The following is a 14,567-nucleotide window of genomic DNA, read 5'->3' as shown; positions in this document are numbered from 1 at the left end:
ATCATCGTACTCAGGACAAATTGGACAACAACTTTTGGGGTCCAATTTCACCTGGTACCCTTGGGAAAATAAAAAAATTGGTGACTAAATGATCATGTTTGTGGAAAAAATACAATTTTTTTTATTTTCACGCCCGGGCGTTATAAACTTCTGTGAAGCACGGTGGGGTTCAAAGTGCTCACCACACATCTAGATAAGTTCCTTGGGGGGTCTAGTTTCCAAAATGGTGTCATTTGTTGGGGGTTTTCACTGTTTTGGTACATCAGGGGCTTTCCAAACGCGACATGATGTCCGATCTCAATTCCAGCCAAAAACGTCAAATGGCGCTGCTTCCCTTCCGAGCTCTGCCATGCGCCCACATAGTGGTTCACCCCCACATGTGGGGTATCAGCGTACTCAGGACAAATTGCACAATAACTTTTAGGGTCCTGTTACCCTTGGAAAAATAAGAATTGAGGGTGAAAAGATCATATTTGTGGAAAAAATATGATTTTTTAATTGTACGGCTGTATGTTATAAACTTCTGTGAAGCCCTTGGGAGTTCAAAGTTCTCACCACACATATAGATAAGTTCCTTGGGGGGTTCTAGTTTCCAAAATGGTGTCATTTGTGGGTGGTTTCCACTATTTTGGTACATCAGGGGTTTTCTAATCGCGACATGGTGTCCGATCTCCATTCCAACCAAAAAAGTCAAATGGCGCTGCTATATATAGGGTGGAAAAAAAATATATAAAGTGCAGAGGATTAAAGGACTGCGAAAAAAAATTATTTTTTATATAAAATTGTTTTCATTGCATAAAAGCGCCAAAACATAAAAAAAGACATAAATGAGGTATTGCTGTAATTATACTGACCCGAAGAATAAAACCGCTTTATCAATTTTACCGCACACAGAACGGTATAAACACACCCCCCCAAAGAAATTCTTGAAATGCTGGTTTTTGCTCATTCTGCATCACAAAAATCGGAATAAAAAGCGATCAAAAAATGTCATGTGCCCGAAAATGGTACCAATAAAAATGTCAACTCGTCCCACAAAAAATAAGACCTCATATGACTCGGTAGGTCAAAATATGGAAAAATTATAGCTCTGAAAATGTTGTGATGCAAAAACTATTTTTACAATAAAAAGTGTCTTTTAGCATGTGACAGCTGCCAAACATAAAAACCCGCCATATATAGTAAATCAAACCCCCTGTTATCACCCCATTAGTTAGGGAAAATAATAAAATTAAAAAAAATGTATTTATTTCCATTTTCCCATTAGGGCTAGGGTTAGAGTTAGGGTTAGGGCTAGGGTTAGGGGGGTGTTGAGGTTAGGGTTGGAGTTAGAATTGGGGGTTTCCACTGTTTGGGCACATCAGGTGCTCTCCAAATGCAACATGGCGTCTGATCTCAATTCCAGCCAATTCTGTTTTGAAAAAGTCAAATGGTGCTCCTTCCCTTCCAAGCTCTGCCATGCGCCCAAACAGTGCTTTACCCCCACATGTGGGGCATCAGCCTACTTAGGACAAATTGCAAAACAACTTTTGGGGTCCAATTTCGCCTGTTACCCTTAGGAAAATGAAAAATTGGGGGCAAAAATATCATTTTTGTGGAAAAAAAATATGATTTTTTTTATTTTCACGCCCAGGCGTTATAATCTTCTGTGAAGCACTTGGGGGTTCAAAGCACTCACCGCACATCTAGACAAGTTCCTTTGGGGGTCTAGTTTCTAACATGGGTCACTTGTGGGGAGTTTCAACAGTTTAGGCATATCAGAGGCTCTCCAAACGCGACATGACACCTGCAGACCATTCCTTCAAAGTCTACATTCCACAACGTCACTACTTCCCTTCCGAGCCCTGATGTGGGCCCATATAGTAGTTTTCTCCCACATAGGGGGTATCAGCATACTCAGGACAAATTGGACAACAACTTTTGAGGTCTAATTTCTCCTGTAACCCTTGGGAAAATAAAAAAATTGTGGACTAAAAGATCATGTTTGTGGAAAAAATATGATTTTTTTATTTTCACGCCCGGGCATTATAAACTTCTGTGAAGCACTTGGGGGTTCAAAGTGCTCATCACACATCTAGATTAGTTCCGTGGGGTGTCTAGTTTCCAAAATGGGGTCACTTGTGGGGAGTTTCAATAGTTTAGGTACATCACTACTTCCCTTTTGAGCCCCGACGTGTGCCCATACAGTAGTTTTCTCCAACATATGGGGTATCAGCGTACTCAGGACAAATTGTGCAACATCTTTTGGGGTCCAATTTCTTTTTGTTACCTTTGCGAAAATAAAAAATGGGGACTAAAAGATCATGTTTGTTGAAAAAATACGATTTTTTTTATTTTCACTTCCGGTCGTTATAAACTTCTGTGAAGCACTGGGGGGTTCAAAGTGCTCACCACACATCACCTAAGTTCCATAGGGGGTCTAGTTTCCAAAATGGCATCACATGTGGGGGGTTTCCACTGTTTAGGTACATCAGGGGCTCTCCAGAAGCAACATGACACCCGCAGACCATTCCTTCAAAGTCTGCATTCCAAAACGTCACTACTTCCCTTCGGAGCCCTGACGTGTGCCCATACAGTAGTTTTCTCCCACATATGGGGTATCAGCGTACTCAGGACAAATTGGACAACAACTTTTGGGGTCCAATTTCTCCTGGTACCCTTGGGAAAATAAAAAAATTGGTGACTAAATGATCATGTTTGTGGAAAAAATACAATTTTTTTTATTTTCACGCCCGGGCGTTATAAACTTCTGTGAAGCACGGTGGGGTTCAAAGTGCTCACCACACATCTAGATAAGTTCCTTGGGGGGTCTAGTTTCCAAAATGGTGTCATTTGTTGGGGGTTTTCACTGTTTTGGTACATCAGGGGCTTTCCAAACGCGACATGATGTCCGATCTCAATTCCAGCCAAAAACGTCAAATGGCGCTGCTTCCCTTCCGAGCTCTGCCATGCGCCCACATAGTGGTTCACCCCCACATGTGGGGTATCAGCGTACTCAGGACAAATTGCACAATAACTTTTAGGGTCCTGTTACCCTTGGAAAAATAAGAATTGAGGGTGAAAAGATCATATTTGTGGAAAAAATATGATTTTTTAATTGTACGGCTGTATGTTATAAACTTCTGTGAAGCCCTTGGGAGTTCAAAGTTCTCACCACACATATAGATAAGTTCCTTGGGGGGTTCTAGTTTCCAAAATGGTGTCATTTGTGGGTGGTTTCCACTATTTTGGTACATCAGGGGTTTTCTAATCGCGACATGGTGTCCGATCTCCATTCCAACCAAAAAAGTCAAATGGCGCTGCTATATATAGGGTGGAAAAAAAATATATAAAGTGCAGAGGATTAAAGGACTGCGAAAAAAAATTATTTTTTATATAAAATTGTTTTCATTGCATAAAAGCGCCAAAACATAAAAAAAGACATAAATGAGGTATTGCTGTAATTATACTGACCCGAAGAATAAAACCGCTTTATCAATTTTACCGCACACAGAACGGTATAAACACACCCCCCCAAAAGAAATTCTTGAAATGCTGGTTTTTGCTCATTCTGCGTCACAAAAATCGGAATAAAAAGCGATCAAAAAATGTCATGTGCCCGAAAATGGTACCAATAAAAATGTCAACTCGTCCCACAAAAAATAAGACCTCATATGACTCGGTAGGTCAAAATATGGAAAAATTATAGCTCTGAAAATGTTGTGATGCAAAAACTATTTTTACAATAAAAAGTGTCTTTTAGCATGTGACAGCTGCCAAACATAAAAACCCGCCATATATAGTAAATCAAACCCCCTGTTATCACCCCATTAGTTAGGGAAAATAATAAAATTAAAAAAAATGTATTTATTTCCATTTTCCCATTAGGGCTAGGGTTAGAGTTAGGGTTAGGGCTAGGGTTAGGGGGGTGTTGAGGTTAGGGTTGGAGTTAGAATTGGGGGTTTCCACTGTTTGGGCACATCAGGTGCTCTCCAAATGCAACATGGCGTCTGATCTCAATTCCAGCCAATTCTGCTTTGAAAAAGTCAAATGGTGCTCCTTCCCTTCCAAGCTCTGCCATGCGCCCAAACAGTGCTTTACCCCCACATGTGGGGCATCAGCCTACTTAGGACAAATTGCAAAACAACTTTTGGGGTCCAATTTCACCTGTTACCCTTAGGAAAATGAAAAATTGGGGGCAAAAATATCATTTTTGTGGAAAAAAAATATGATTTTTTTTATTTTCACGCCCAGGCGTTATAATCTTCTGTGAAGCACTTGGGGGTTCAAAGCACTCACCGCACATCTAGACAAGTTCCTTTGGGGGTCTAGTTTCTAACATGGGTCACTTGTGGGGAGTTTCAACAGTTTAGGCATATCAGAGGCTCTCCAAATGCGACATGACACCTGCAGACCATTCCTTCAAAGTCTACATTCCACAACGTCACTACTTCCCTTCCGAGCCCTGATGTGGGCCCATATAGTAGTTTTCTCCCACATAGGGGGTATCAGCATACTCAGGACAAATTGGACAACAACTTTTGAGGTCTAATTTCTCCTGTTAGGCTGGTTTCACATTTGCGTTTTTTAGCGCTGGAAAAAAACGCTAACCTGCGCATGCGTTTTTTCCCCTATCTTTAACATGGATGCGCATACTTGCGCGCTTGTAAGCGCATGTATGCGATTTTCATGCGCTGCGTTTTTTTGGGGTGTGCGATTGGATTTTCCAGACGCATCATGTTGCATTTTTTGGCCCTGCAAAAAAGCGCATGCGCACATATGCGCACGTTTTGCGCTAAAAAGGGCCATTATAGCCTATGGATGCGCATATGTGCGCACTGGCATGCTCATGTAAGCGTTTTTTTGCATATGCGTTTTTTTTTTTTAACCATGGAATTTAGGGGTTTGAGTTAGAGTTAGGGTTAGTTAAGGGGGTTTAGGGTTAGGGTTAGGGTCAGGGTTAGGGTTGGGTTTTGGGTCAGGGTTAGGGTTTAGTATGGTTTGGTTAAGGGTTAGGGTCAGGGTTAGGGTCAGGATTAGGGTTAAGTATGGTTTTGTTAAGGGTTAGGGTCAGGGTTAGGGTTAGGGTTAGGGTTAGGGTCAGGGTTAGGGTTAGGGTTAGGGTCAGGGTTAGGGTTAGGGTCAGGGTTAGGGTTAAGTATGGTTTTGTTAAGGATTAGGGTCAGGGTTAGGGTCAGGATTAGGGTTAAGTATGGTTTTGTTAAGGGTTAGGGTCAGGGTTAGGGTTAGGGTTAGGGTTAGGGTTAGGGTCAGGGTTAGGGTTAGGGTTAGGGTTAAGTATGGTTTTGTTAAGGGTTAGGGTCAGGGTTAGGGTTAGGGTTAGGGTCAGGGTTAGGGTTAGGGTTAGGGTCAGGGTTAGGGTCAGGATTAGGGTTAAGTATGGTTTTGTTAAGGGTTAGGGTCAGGGTTAGGGTTAGGGTTAGGGTTAGGGTTAGGGTTAGGGTCAGGGTTAGGGTTAGGGTTAGGGTTAAGTATGGTTTTGTTAAGGGTTAGGGTCAGGGTTAGGGTTAGGGTTAGGGTCAGGGTTAGGGTTAGGGTTAGGGTCAGGGTTAGGGTCAGGATTAGGGTTAAGTATGGTTTTGTTAAGGGTTAGGGTCAGGGTTAGGGTTAGGGTTAGGGTTAGGGTTAGGGTCAGGGTTAGGGTTAGGGTTAGGGTTAAGTATGGTTTTGTTAAGGGTTAGGGTCAGGGTTAGGGTTAGGGTTAGGGTCAGGGTTAGGGTTAGGGTTAGGGTCAGGGTTAGGGTTAGTAAAGTCATGGTTTGGGTAGTGTGAGGGGCCACCTAAAAATGTTGGAAAAAAACGCAAACGCGGTAAAAACGCGCTAAAAACGCATACAAACGCATAAAAACGCTGCGTTTTTTTCATGCATGCTCATAAAAATGCTTGAAAAAAACGCAGCAGTTGTATGCTTATGTATGCGTTTTTTCAATGCGTTTTTTTGCGGGAAAAACGCGCTGCAAAAAAAAGCAAGTGTGAAACTAGCCTTACCCTTGGGAAAATAAAAAAATTGTGGACTAAAAGATCATGTTTGTGGAAAAAATATGATTTTTTTATTTTCACGCCCGGGCGTTATAAACTTCTGTGAAGCACTTGGGGGTTCAAAGTGCTCATCACACATCTAGATTAGTTCCGTGGGGTGTCTAGTTTCCAAAATGGGGTCACTTGTGGGGAGTTTCAATAGTTTAGGTACATCACTACTTCCCTTTTGAGCCCCGACGTGTGCCCATACAGTAGTTTTCTCCAACATATGGGGTATCAGCGTACTCAGGACAAATTGTGCAACATCTTTTGGGGTCCAATTTCTTTTTGTTACCTTTGCGAAAATAAAAAATGGGGACTAAAAGATCATGTTTGTTGAAAAAATACGATTTTTTTTATTTTCACTTCTGGTCGTTATAAACTTCTGTGAAGCACTGGGGGGTTCAAAGTGCTCACCACACATCACCTAAGTTCCATAGGGGGTCTAGTTTCCAAAATGGCATCACATGTGGGGGGTTTCCACTGTTTAGGTACATCAGGGGCTCTCCAGAAGCAACATGACACCCGCAGACCATTCCTTCAAAGTCTGCATTCCAAAACGTCACTACTTCCCTTCGGAGCCCTGACGTGTGCCCATACAGTAGTTTTCTCCCACATATGGGGTATCAGCGTACTCAGGACAAATTGGACAACAACTTTTGGGGTCCAATTTCTCCTGGTACCCTTGGGAAAATAAAAAAATTGGTGACTAAATGATCATGTTTGTGGAAAAAATACAATTTTTTTTATTTTCACGCCCGGGCGTTATAAACTTCTGTGAAGCACGGTGGGGTTCAAAGTGCTCACCACACATCTAGATAAGTTCCTTGGGGGGTCTAGTTTCCAAAATGGTGTCATTTGTTGGGGGTTTTCACTGTTTTGGTACATCAGGGGCTTTCCAAACGCGACATGATGTCCGATCTCAATTCCAGCCAAAAACGTCAAATGGCGCTGCTTCCCTTCCGAGCTCTGCCATGCGCCCACATAGTGGTTCACCCCCACATGTGGGGTATCAGCGTACTCAGGACAAATTGCACAATAACTTTTAGGGTCCTGTTACCCTTGGAAAAATAAGAATTGAGGGTGAAAAGATCATATTTGTGGAAAAAATATGATTTTTTAATTGTACGGCTGTATGTTATAAACTTCTGTGAAGCCCTTGGGAGTTCAAAGTTCTCACCACACATATAGATAAGTTCCTTGGGGGGTTCTAGTTTCCAAAATGGTGTCATTTGTGGGTGGTTTCCACTATTTTGGTACATCAGGGGTTTTCTAATCGCGACATGGTGTCCGATCTCCATTCCAACCAAAAAAGTCAAATGGCGCTGCTATATATAGGGTGGAAAAAAAATATATAAAGTGCAGAGGATTAAAGGACTGCGAAAAAAAATTATTTTTTATATAAAATTGTTTTCATTGCATAAAAGCGCCAAAACATAAAAAAAGACATAAATGAGGTATTGCTGTAATTATACTGACCCGAAGAATAAAACCGCTTTATCAATTTTACCGCACACAGAACGGTATAAACACACCCCCCAAAAGAAATTCTTGAAATGCTGGTTTTTGCTCATTCTGCGTCACAAAAATCGGAATAAAAAGCGATCAAAAAATGTCATGTGCCCGAAAATGGTACCAATAAAAATGTCAACTCGTCCCACAAAAAATAAGACCTCATATGACTCGGTAGGTCAAAATATGGAAAAATTATAGCTCTGAAAATGTTGTGATGCAAAAACTATTTTTACAATAAAAAGTGTCTTTTAGCATGTGACAGCTGCCAAACATAAAAACCCGCCATATATAGTAAATCAAACCCCCTGTTATCACCCCATTAGTTAGGGAAAATAATAAAATTAAAAAAAATGTATTTATTTCCATTTTCCCATTAGGGCTAGGGTTAGAGTTAGGGTTAGGGCTAGGGTTAGGGGGGTGTTGAGGTTAGGGTTGGAGTTAGAATTGGGGGTTTCCACTGTTTGGGCACATCAGGTGCTCTCCAAATGCAACATGGCGTCTGATCTCAATTCCAGCCAATTCTGCTTTGAAAAAGTCAAATGGTGCTCCTTCCCTTCCAAGCTCTGCCATGCGCCCAAACAGTGCTTTACCCCCACATGTGGGGCATCAGCCTTCTTAGGACAAATTGCAAAACAACTTTTGGGGTCCAATTTCGCCTGTTACCCTTAGGAAAATGAAAAATTGGGGGCAAAAATATCATTTTTGTGGAAAAAAAATATGATTTTTTTTATTTTCACGCCCAGGCGTTATAATCTTCTGTGAAGCACTTGGGGGTTCAAAGCACTCACCGCACATCTAGACAAGTTCCTTTGGGGGTCTAGTTTCTAACATGGGTCACTTGTTGGGAGTTTCAACAGTTTAGGCATATCAGAGGCTCTCCAAACGCGACATGACACCTGCAGACCATTCCTTCAAAGTCTACATTCCACAACGTCACTACTTCCCTTCCGAGCCCTGATGTGGGCCCATATAGTAGTTTTCTCCCACATAGGGGGTATCAGCATACTCAGGACAAATTGGACAACAACTTTTGAGGTCTAATTTCTCCTGTTACCCTTGGGAAAATAAAAAAATTGTGGACTAAAAGATCATGTTTGTGGAAAAAATATGATTTTTTTATTTTCACGCCCGGGCGTTATAAACTTCTGTGAAGCAGTGGGGAGGTTCAAAGTGCTCACCACACATGTTCCTTAGGGGGTCTAGTTTCTAAAATGGGGTCACCTGTGGAAGTTTCTACTGTTTAGGTACATCAGGGGCTCTCCAAAGGCAACATGACACCCGTAGACCATTCCATCAAAGTCTGCCTTCCAAAACGTCATGTTTGTGGAAAAAATATGATTTTTTTATTTTCACGCCTGGGCGTTATAAACTTCTGTGAAGCACTGGGGGGGTTCAAAGTGCTCACCACACATCTACATAAGTTCCTTAGGGGGTCTAGTTTCCAAAATGGGGTCACATGTGGGGGGATTGCACTGTTTAGGTACATCAGGGGCTATCCAAAGGCAACATGACACCCACAGACCATTCCATCAAAGTCTGCATTCCAAAACGTCACTACTTCCCTTCGGAGCCCCGACGTGTGCCCATACAGTAGTTTTCTCCCACATATGGGGTATCAGCGTACTCAGGACAAATTAGACAGCGACTTTTGGGGTCCAATTTCTCCTGTTACCCTTGGGAAAATGCAAAAATTGGGGACTAAAAGATCATGTTTGTGGAAAAAATATGATTTTTTTATTTTCACACCCGGGCATTATAAACTTCTGTGAAGCAGTGGGGGGGTTCAAAGTGCTTACCACACATCTAGATAAGTTCCTTGGGGGGGTCTAGTTTCCAAAATGGTGTCATTTGTGGGGGGTTTCCACTGTTTAGGCACATCAGGGGCTTTCCAAACGCGGCATGGCGTCCAATCTCAATTCCAGCCAAAAAAGTCAAATGGCACTGCTTCCCTTCCGAGCTCTGCCATGCGCCCAAATAGCGGTTTACCCCCACATGTGGGTTATCAGCGTACTCAGGACAAATTCCACAATAACTTTTGATGTCCTGTTACACTTGGAAAAATAAGAATTGAGGGTGAAAAGATCATTTTTGTGGAAAAAATATGATTTTTTAATTGTACGGCTGTACGTTATAAACTTCTGTGAAGCCCTTGGGAGTTCAAAGTTCTCACCACACATATAGATAAGTTTCTTTGGGGGTCTAGATTCCAAAATGGTTTCACTTGTGTGAGGTTTCCACTGTTTTGGCACATCAGGGGCTTTCCAAACACGACATGGCGTCCGTTCTCAATTCCAGCCCAAAAAGTCAAATGGCGCTGCTTCCCTTCCGAGCTCCGCCATGTGCCCAAATAGTCATTTACACCCACATATGGGGTATCAGTGAACTCAGGACAAATTGCACAATAACTTTTATGGTCCTGTTACCCTTGGGAAAATAAAAATTGGGGGTGAAAAGATCATTTTTGTGGAAAAAATATGATTTTTTAATTGGACGGCTGTACGTTATAAACTTCTGTGAAGCCCTTGTGGGTTCAAAGTTCTCACCAAATATCTAGATAAGTTCCTTGGGGGGGGTCTAGTTTACAAAATGGGGTCACTTGTGGGGGGTTTCCACTGTTTAGGCGCATCACGGGCTCTCCAAACGTGACATGGTGTCCGATCTGAATTCCAGACAATTTTGCATTGCAAAAGTCAAACGGCGCTCCTTCCGTTCTGAGCTCTGCCATGCACCGAAACAGTGGTTCCCCCTCACATATCAGATATCAGCGTACTCAGGACAAATTGAACAATAACTTTTGCAGTCCAATTTCTCCTGTTACCCTTGGTAAATAAAAAAAATTGGACCTGAAGTAATTTTTTTGTGAAAAAAGTTAAATGTTCATTTTTTTAAACATTCAATAAATTCCTGTGAAGCACCTGAAGGGTTAATAAACTTCTTGAATGTGGTTTTGAGCACATTGAGGGGTGCAGGTTTTAGAATGGTTTCACTTTTGGGTATTTTCTATCATATAAACCCCTCAAAGTGACTTCAAATGTGATGTGGTCCCTAAAATTAAAATGGTGTTGCAAAAATGAGAAATCGCTGGTCAACTTTTAACCCTTATAACTTCCTAACGAAAAAAATTTTGGTTCCAAAATTGTGCTGATGCAAAGTAAACATATGTGAAATATTACTTATTAAGTTTTTTGTGTGCCATGTCTCTGTGATTTAAGGACATAAAAATTCAAAGTTGGAAAATTGCGAAATTTTTTAAATTTTTGCCAAATTTCCATTTTTTTCACAAATAAACACAAGTCATATCAATGATATTTCACCACTAACATGAAGTACGATATGTCACGAGAAAACAGTGTCAGAATCACTGGGATCCATGGAAGCGTTTCAGAGTTATTACCTCATAAAGGGACAGTGATCAGAATTGTCAAAATTGTCCCGGTCATGAACGTGCAAACCACCCTTGGGGGTAAAGGGGTTAACATAACATAAAATTATGTATCACACAGTAGACACTTCACATTTCACTGTACAACATTACATGAAGGCTCCTCAAGGCGGGTGGACAACATGTCCATTCCCCTACATGTATCAGCCACTGACTGTGTGATCACAGTTACTGTATGTATGTTTGTCTCTGAAACGCCGCAGCATAAAACATACTTTTAATAGTTCTTGGGTACCAAGCCTCACTGTGTTCAAGTTGGACAGATGGCTCCTCAGTGGCTTCTCCCAGTCCGCTGACAGTGACTGATAAGTCTCTACCTACACATGATTATGATGAAAAACTGGAAAGATAATGAGCTCAACAGGGTTTTATCTGGGTTAGGAAGGGAAAATAAAGCTGGAGTCACACATAGTGACTTACCAGCGATCCCGACAATGATATCAACGTGTCAGGATCGCTGGTAAATCGCTATGCATTCGCTGGTGAGCTGTCAAACAGACAGCTTCACCAGCGATCAGCACAGTGATGCCGAGCGCCGGCATCGCTGTGTTCGTTAGCGCTGATGCCATATCCCTGTAAAAAAAATAGAATTAAAATAAAAAATATTGTTATTCTCACCTTCCGACGTCCTGCGCAGCCATCCTGCCTCTCTCCACGCTCCGGTCCCAGTAATCCTTTGCGAGAATGACCGCGAGAATGTCATGGTCTCGCGGCAGCGCGATGTCTCGCGGTCATTCGTGCAAAGGATCACTGGGACCGGGAGCGTGGAGAGAGGCAGGATGGCTGCGCGGGATGTCGGAAGGTGAGAATAACAATATTTTTTATTTTTTTTATTATTTTTTACAGCTGGTCGCTGGTCTCCCGCCTGTCACACGCAGCGATGCGTGCTGGCCAGCGGGAGACCAGCGACGAAAAATATGTCCAGAGGTTTCTTGCAGCGATCAGTGATACCGGCAGGTGGGCCGGTCGCTGATTGCTGTCACACACAGCGATCTCGTTGGTGAGATCGCTGTTGTGTCACAAAAGTTGTAACTCAGCAGCGATCTCGCTAGCGAGATTGCTATGTGTGACTCCCGCTTAAAGGCAAATAATATGCTCCCCTTGAAAGTTTGTGAAGGGCACAAACCTTGTGAATGCTGAAGAGACTGGCTGTTTCAGATCAACGAAAGGAGATTTCACGTGCAACTAGAGATGAAATGACACTGTCATTAGTAAAAATGCAGTAGAAAAACTTTGAGGCTATGTGCCCACGTTAGTGTTTTTATACGCTCAGGAAACTGAACCCCTTCCCAGAAAACGCGCGTCTTTTTTCCGCGCGATTCTTGCGCGTTTTGTGCAAAAAAGCAGTGCGTTTTGATGCGTTTTTTGACACGCGTTTTCTGGGAACTTTGGGGAAGGCTAAAAACGCTCAGCAATGCGGAAATTAATGAGCATGCTGCCTTTTTAGCCGCTAAGCGATTCCTGAGCGGTTAAAAACGCATGCATTGGCACAAAAAGCCCAAAAAAAGCATGCTAATTAATTTGAAGCATCTGTTAAGCGTTTCTGCAGCGTCTAATCCAGCACAAACACTGCAGAAACGCTTAAAAAAATGCAATGTGGGCACACAGCCTGAAAGTATAAATGTGTTTTTTATTATCAAGGTGTTTTGAAGCACACCTGCTTTTTCATTAAGATAAACCACAAAAGTTGTTTGTTATTTATCAAAGAGTCCAAGTGTGCTGCGAAATGCATTGGTAAATAAAAGCCTCATTTACACTTTAATAGTTTTTATGCTGCATTTCTATTACTGGCAGCATAGTTTCATCTCCACTTTCTCCAGTTGCACATATACACACGTATAGGCATAAACTTGTCAGTCACAGTCAGCAGGCAGGAAACCAATCTGTCTGATACATGCGGCTATTATAGCTATGTTTTCGTCTGATACGCCGCAGTGTTTCAGAATATAACATACCAGGTTGTGATCATACAGCCTGTTATTGGTACATGCTGCCCACAATTTGGGCAGCATGCATGACCTGTCAGGTTCACTTTAATAGTTTGGCTATCAATGTATCATACTTTATTAATTTACTTTATGGATATTAACAATAATTTGAAGAACACTCAGAGATGGCCAGACTTAATCTGTATATTTAATTCAAATTAATTGTCGCATATATAACAACAGAGCAAGCTTATTTGGCTGCTTTTGTATTACCCATTCTTTTTTTACATAAATAGATTGTCAATGTGCTGAAAGAATGTTGGATGAGAACCCTTTAGTTCTTTACATAAGAGGAGGGTCCACCACTGGAGATAACCTTAGTACCCGGAGGAAACACACAGTCTAAGGGAGAACATACAAACTCTTTGCAGATGTTGTCCTTGGTGGGTATGAACCCAGGACCCCATGGGCTCTTGACTACAGTACACGTCACTGAGACATCTGTGTAAGTGTGAAGCTTCTATTCAATTGAACAGGTCCTGGACTGGAGTGTCTTATTTAGATTTATGATCCCAAAATGGATACAAAAATGTAAATAACTACATACGAACATAACCTCATTTTGTATATGTTCCATGTACTGTGTGTCACGGTTCCACCCTTCAGTGTGTCTGGGATGCAGTTACTGACTTCTCAGCCATCCAATATAATACAGCCTTAATGTTTGACAACTCAGTGTTCAGTTTGGTGCAGGGGCGTGCTGAGCTGTCAGTGTTTTGGTTGACAGCTCGGCCATCCAATCAGAGACTGGGAGGTGCTAGCTGTCTCCAGGTGTTCATTGTCAATGCTGATTGCTCTGCTACTTAGCTGGATTATTAGTCCCAGACCTCTTATAGATGTACATTCAGTTCTGTGTGGTTTGTCTCTTTGTGCCTTGTGTTCTGCTTGTTGAACTGTTGTTGCCTGACCTTGGATCTCATTCTGAACATCATCTGTTTAACCCTTTTCTTCTGATCCGCTATGTTCCTGGTATTTTGACCTCAGATTGTTACCTAACTATGCCTTTGTCTCTTCCCTCTGTTACTGACATAACTTCCTTGCTTTTGACTTCGGACTCCTTGACTATCTCAACTCACGGCTTGTCCATCAGAAGTGACTCAGCATCACACTCTACAGAGCGTGACATATAGGTTGGTGCTGCTGTCCAATCACAATGTTTTGGTCACTATGTGTTTATTTTAATTGATCCTAATTGTTATTTGTGATGCGTTTTTGCATTTTTTTCTCACACTTGAAAAATAATTTGTTTGGGTGTGCTGGATCCATTTTTTGACAGCTCACGAATGACATCTGTATGATATGTTTTTTTTTAATCCAACCAAGTAAGAGACAGCACACTTATCAAAAAACTGAGCACTTGGGGCGCTTTCACACGTGCTGTCCGAATGTTATTGTTTAATTAATAGGAGAAGCAAGGAATTTTTTTCATGAAAGAACTGGATACAATATGGATAAAAAAAGTTGACACACAGACCAAAAATGAGTCCAACACAATTAGAAAAAAAACACATACAATTTTTCACATATAAGAAAAAGAACCCATTTGTGAAACTGGCCTAATTGTTTATATTTTTGAGGTGTGCATACATCTTTTATGTTTTCTC

At 41.7% G+C, this 14,567-nt stretch overlaps 1 protein-coding gene across 1 annotated transcript in view; it reads left to right on the top strand.

Annotated features, from left to right (window-relative positions):
• The window catches only part of IMMP2L (inner mitochondrial membrane peptidase subunit 2), a 1,728,396-nt gene that overhangs the window by 1,108,332 nt on the left and 605,497 nt on the right, over positions 1 to 14,567 (top strand). The gene's annotated exons all lie outside the window — the stretch shown is intronic.

This window comes from Dendrobates tinctorius, unplaced genomic scaffold (genome assembly GCF_039654945.1).
Source record: "Dendrobates tinctorius isolate UK_male_01 unplaced genomic scaffold, ASM3965494v1 ptg000035l, whole genome shotgun sequence".
In the NCBI taxonomy this organism is placed as follows: Eukaryota; Metazoa; Chordata; class Amphibia; order Anura; family Dendrobatidae; genus Dendrobates; species Dendrobates tinctorius.
This window is presented reverse-complemented; position numbering and strand designations above follow the sequence as displayed.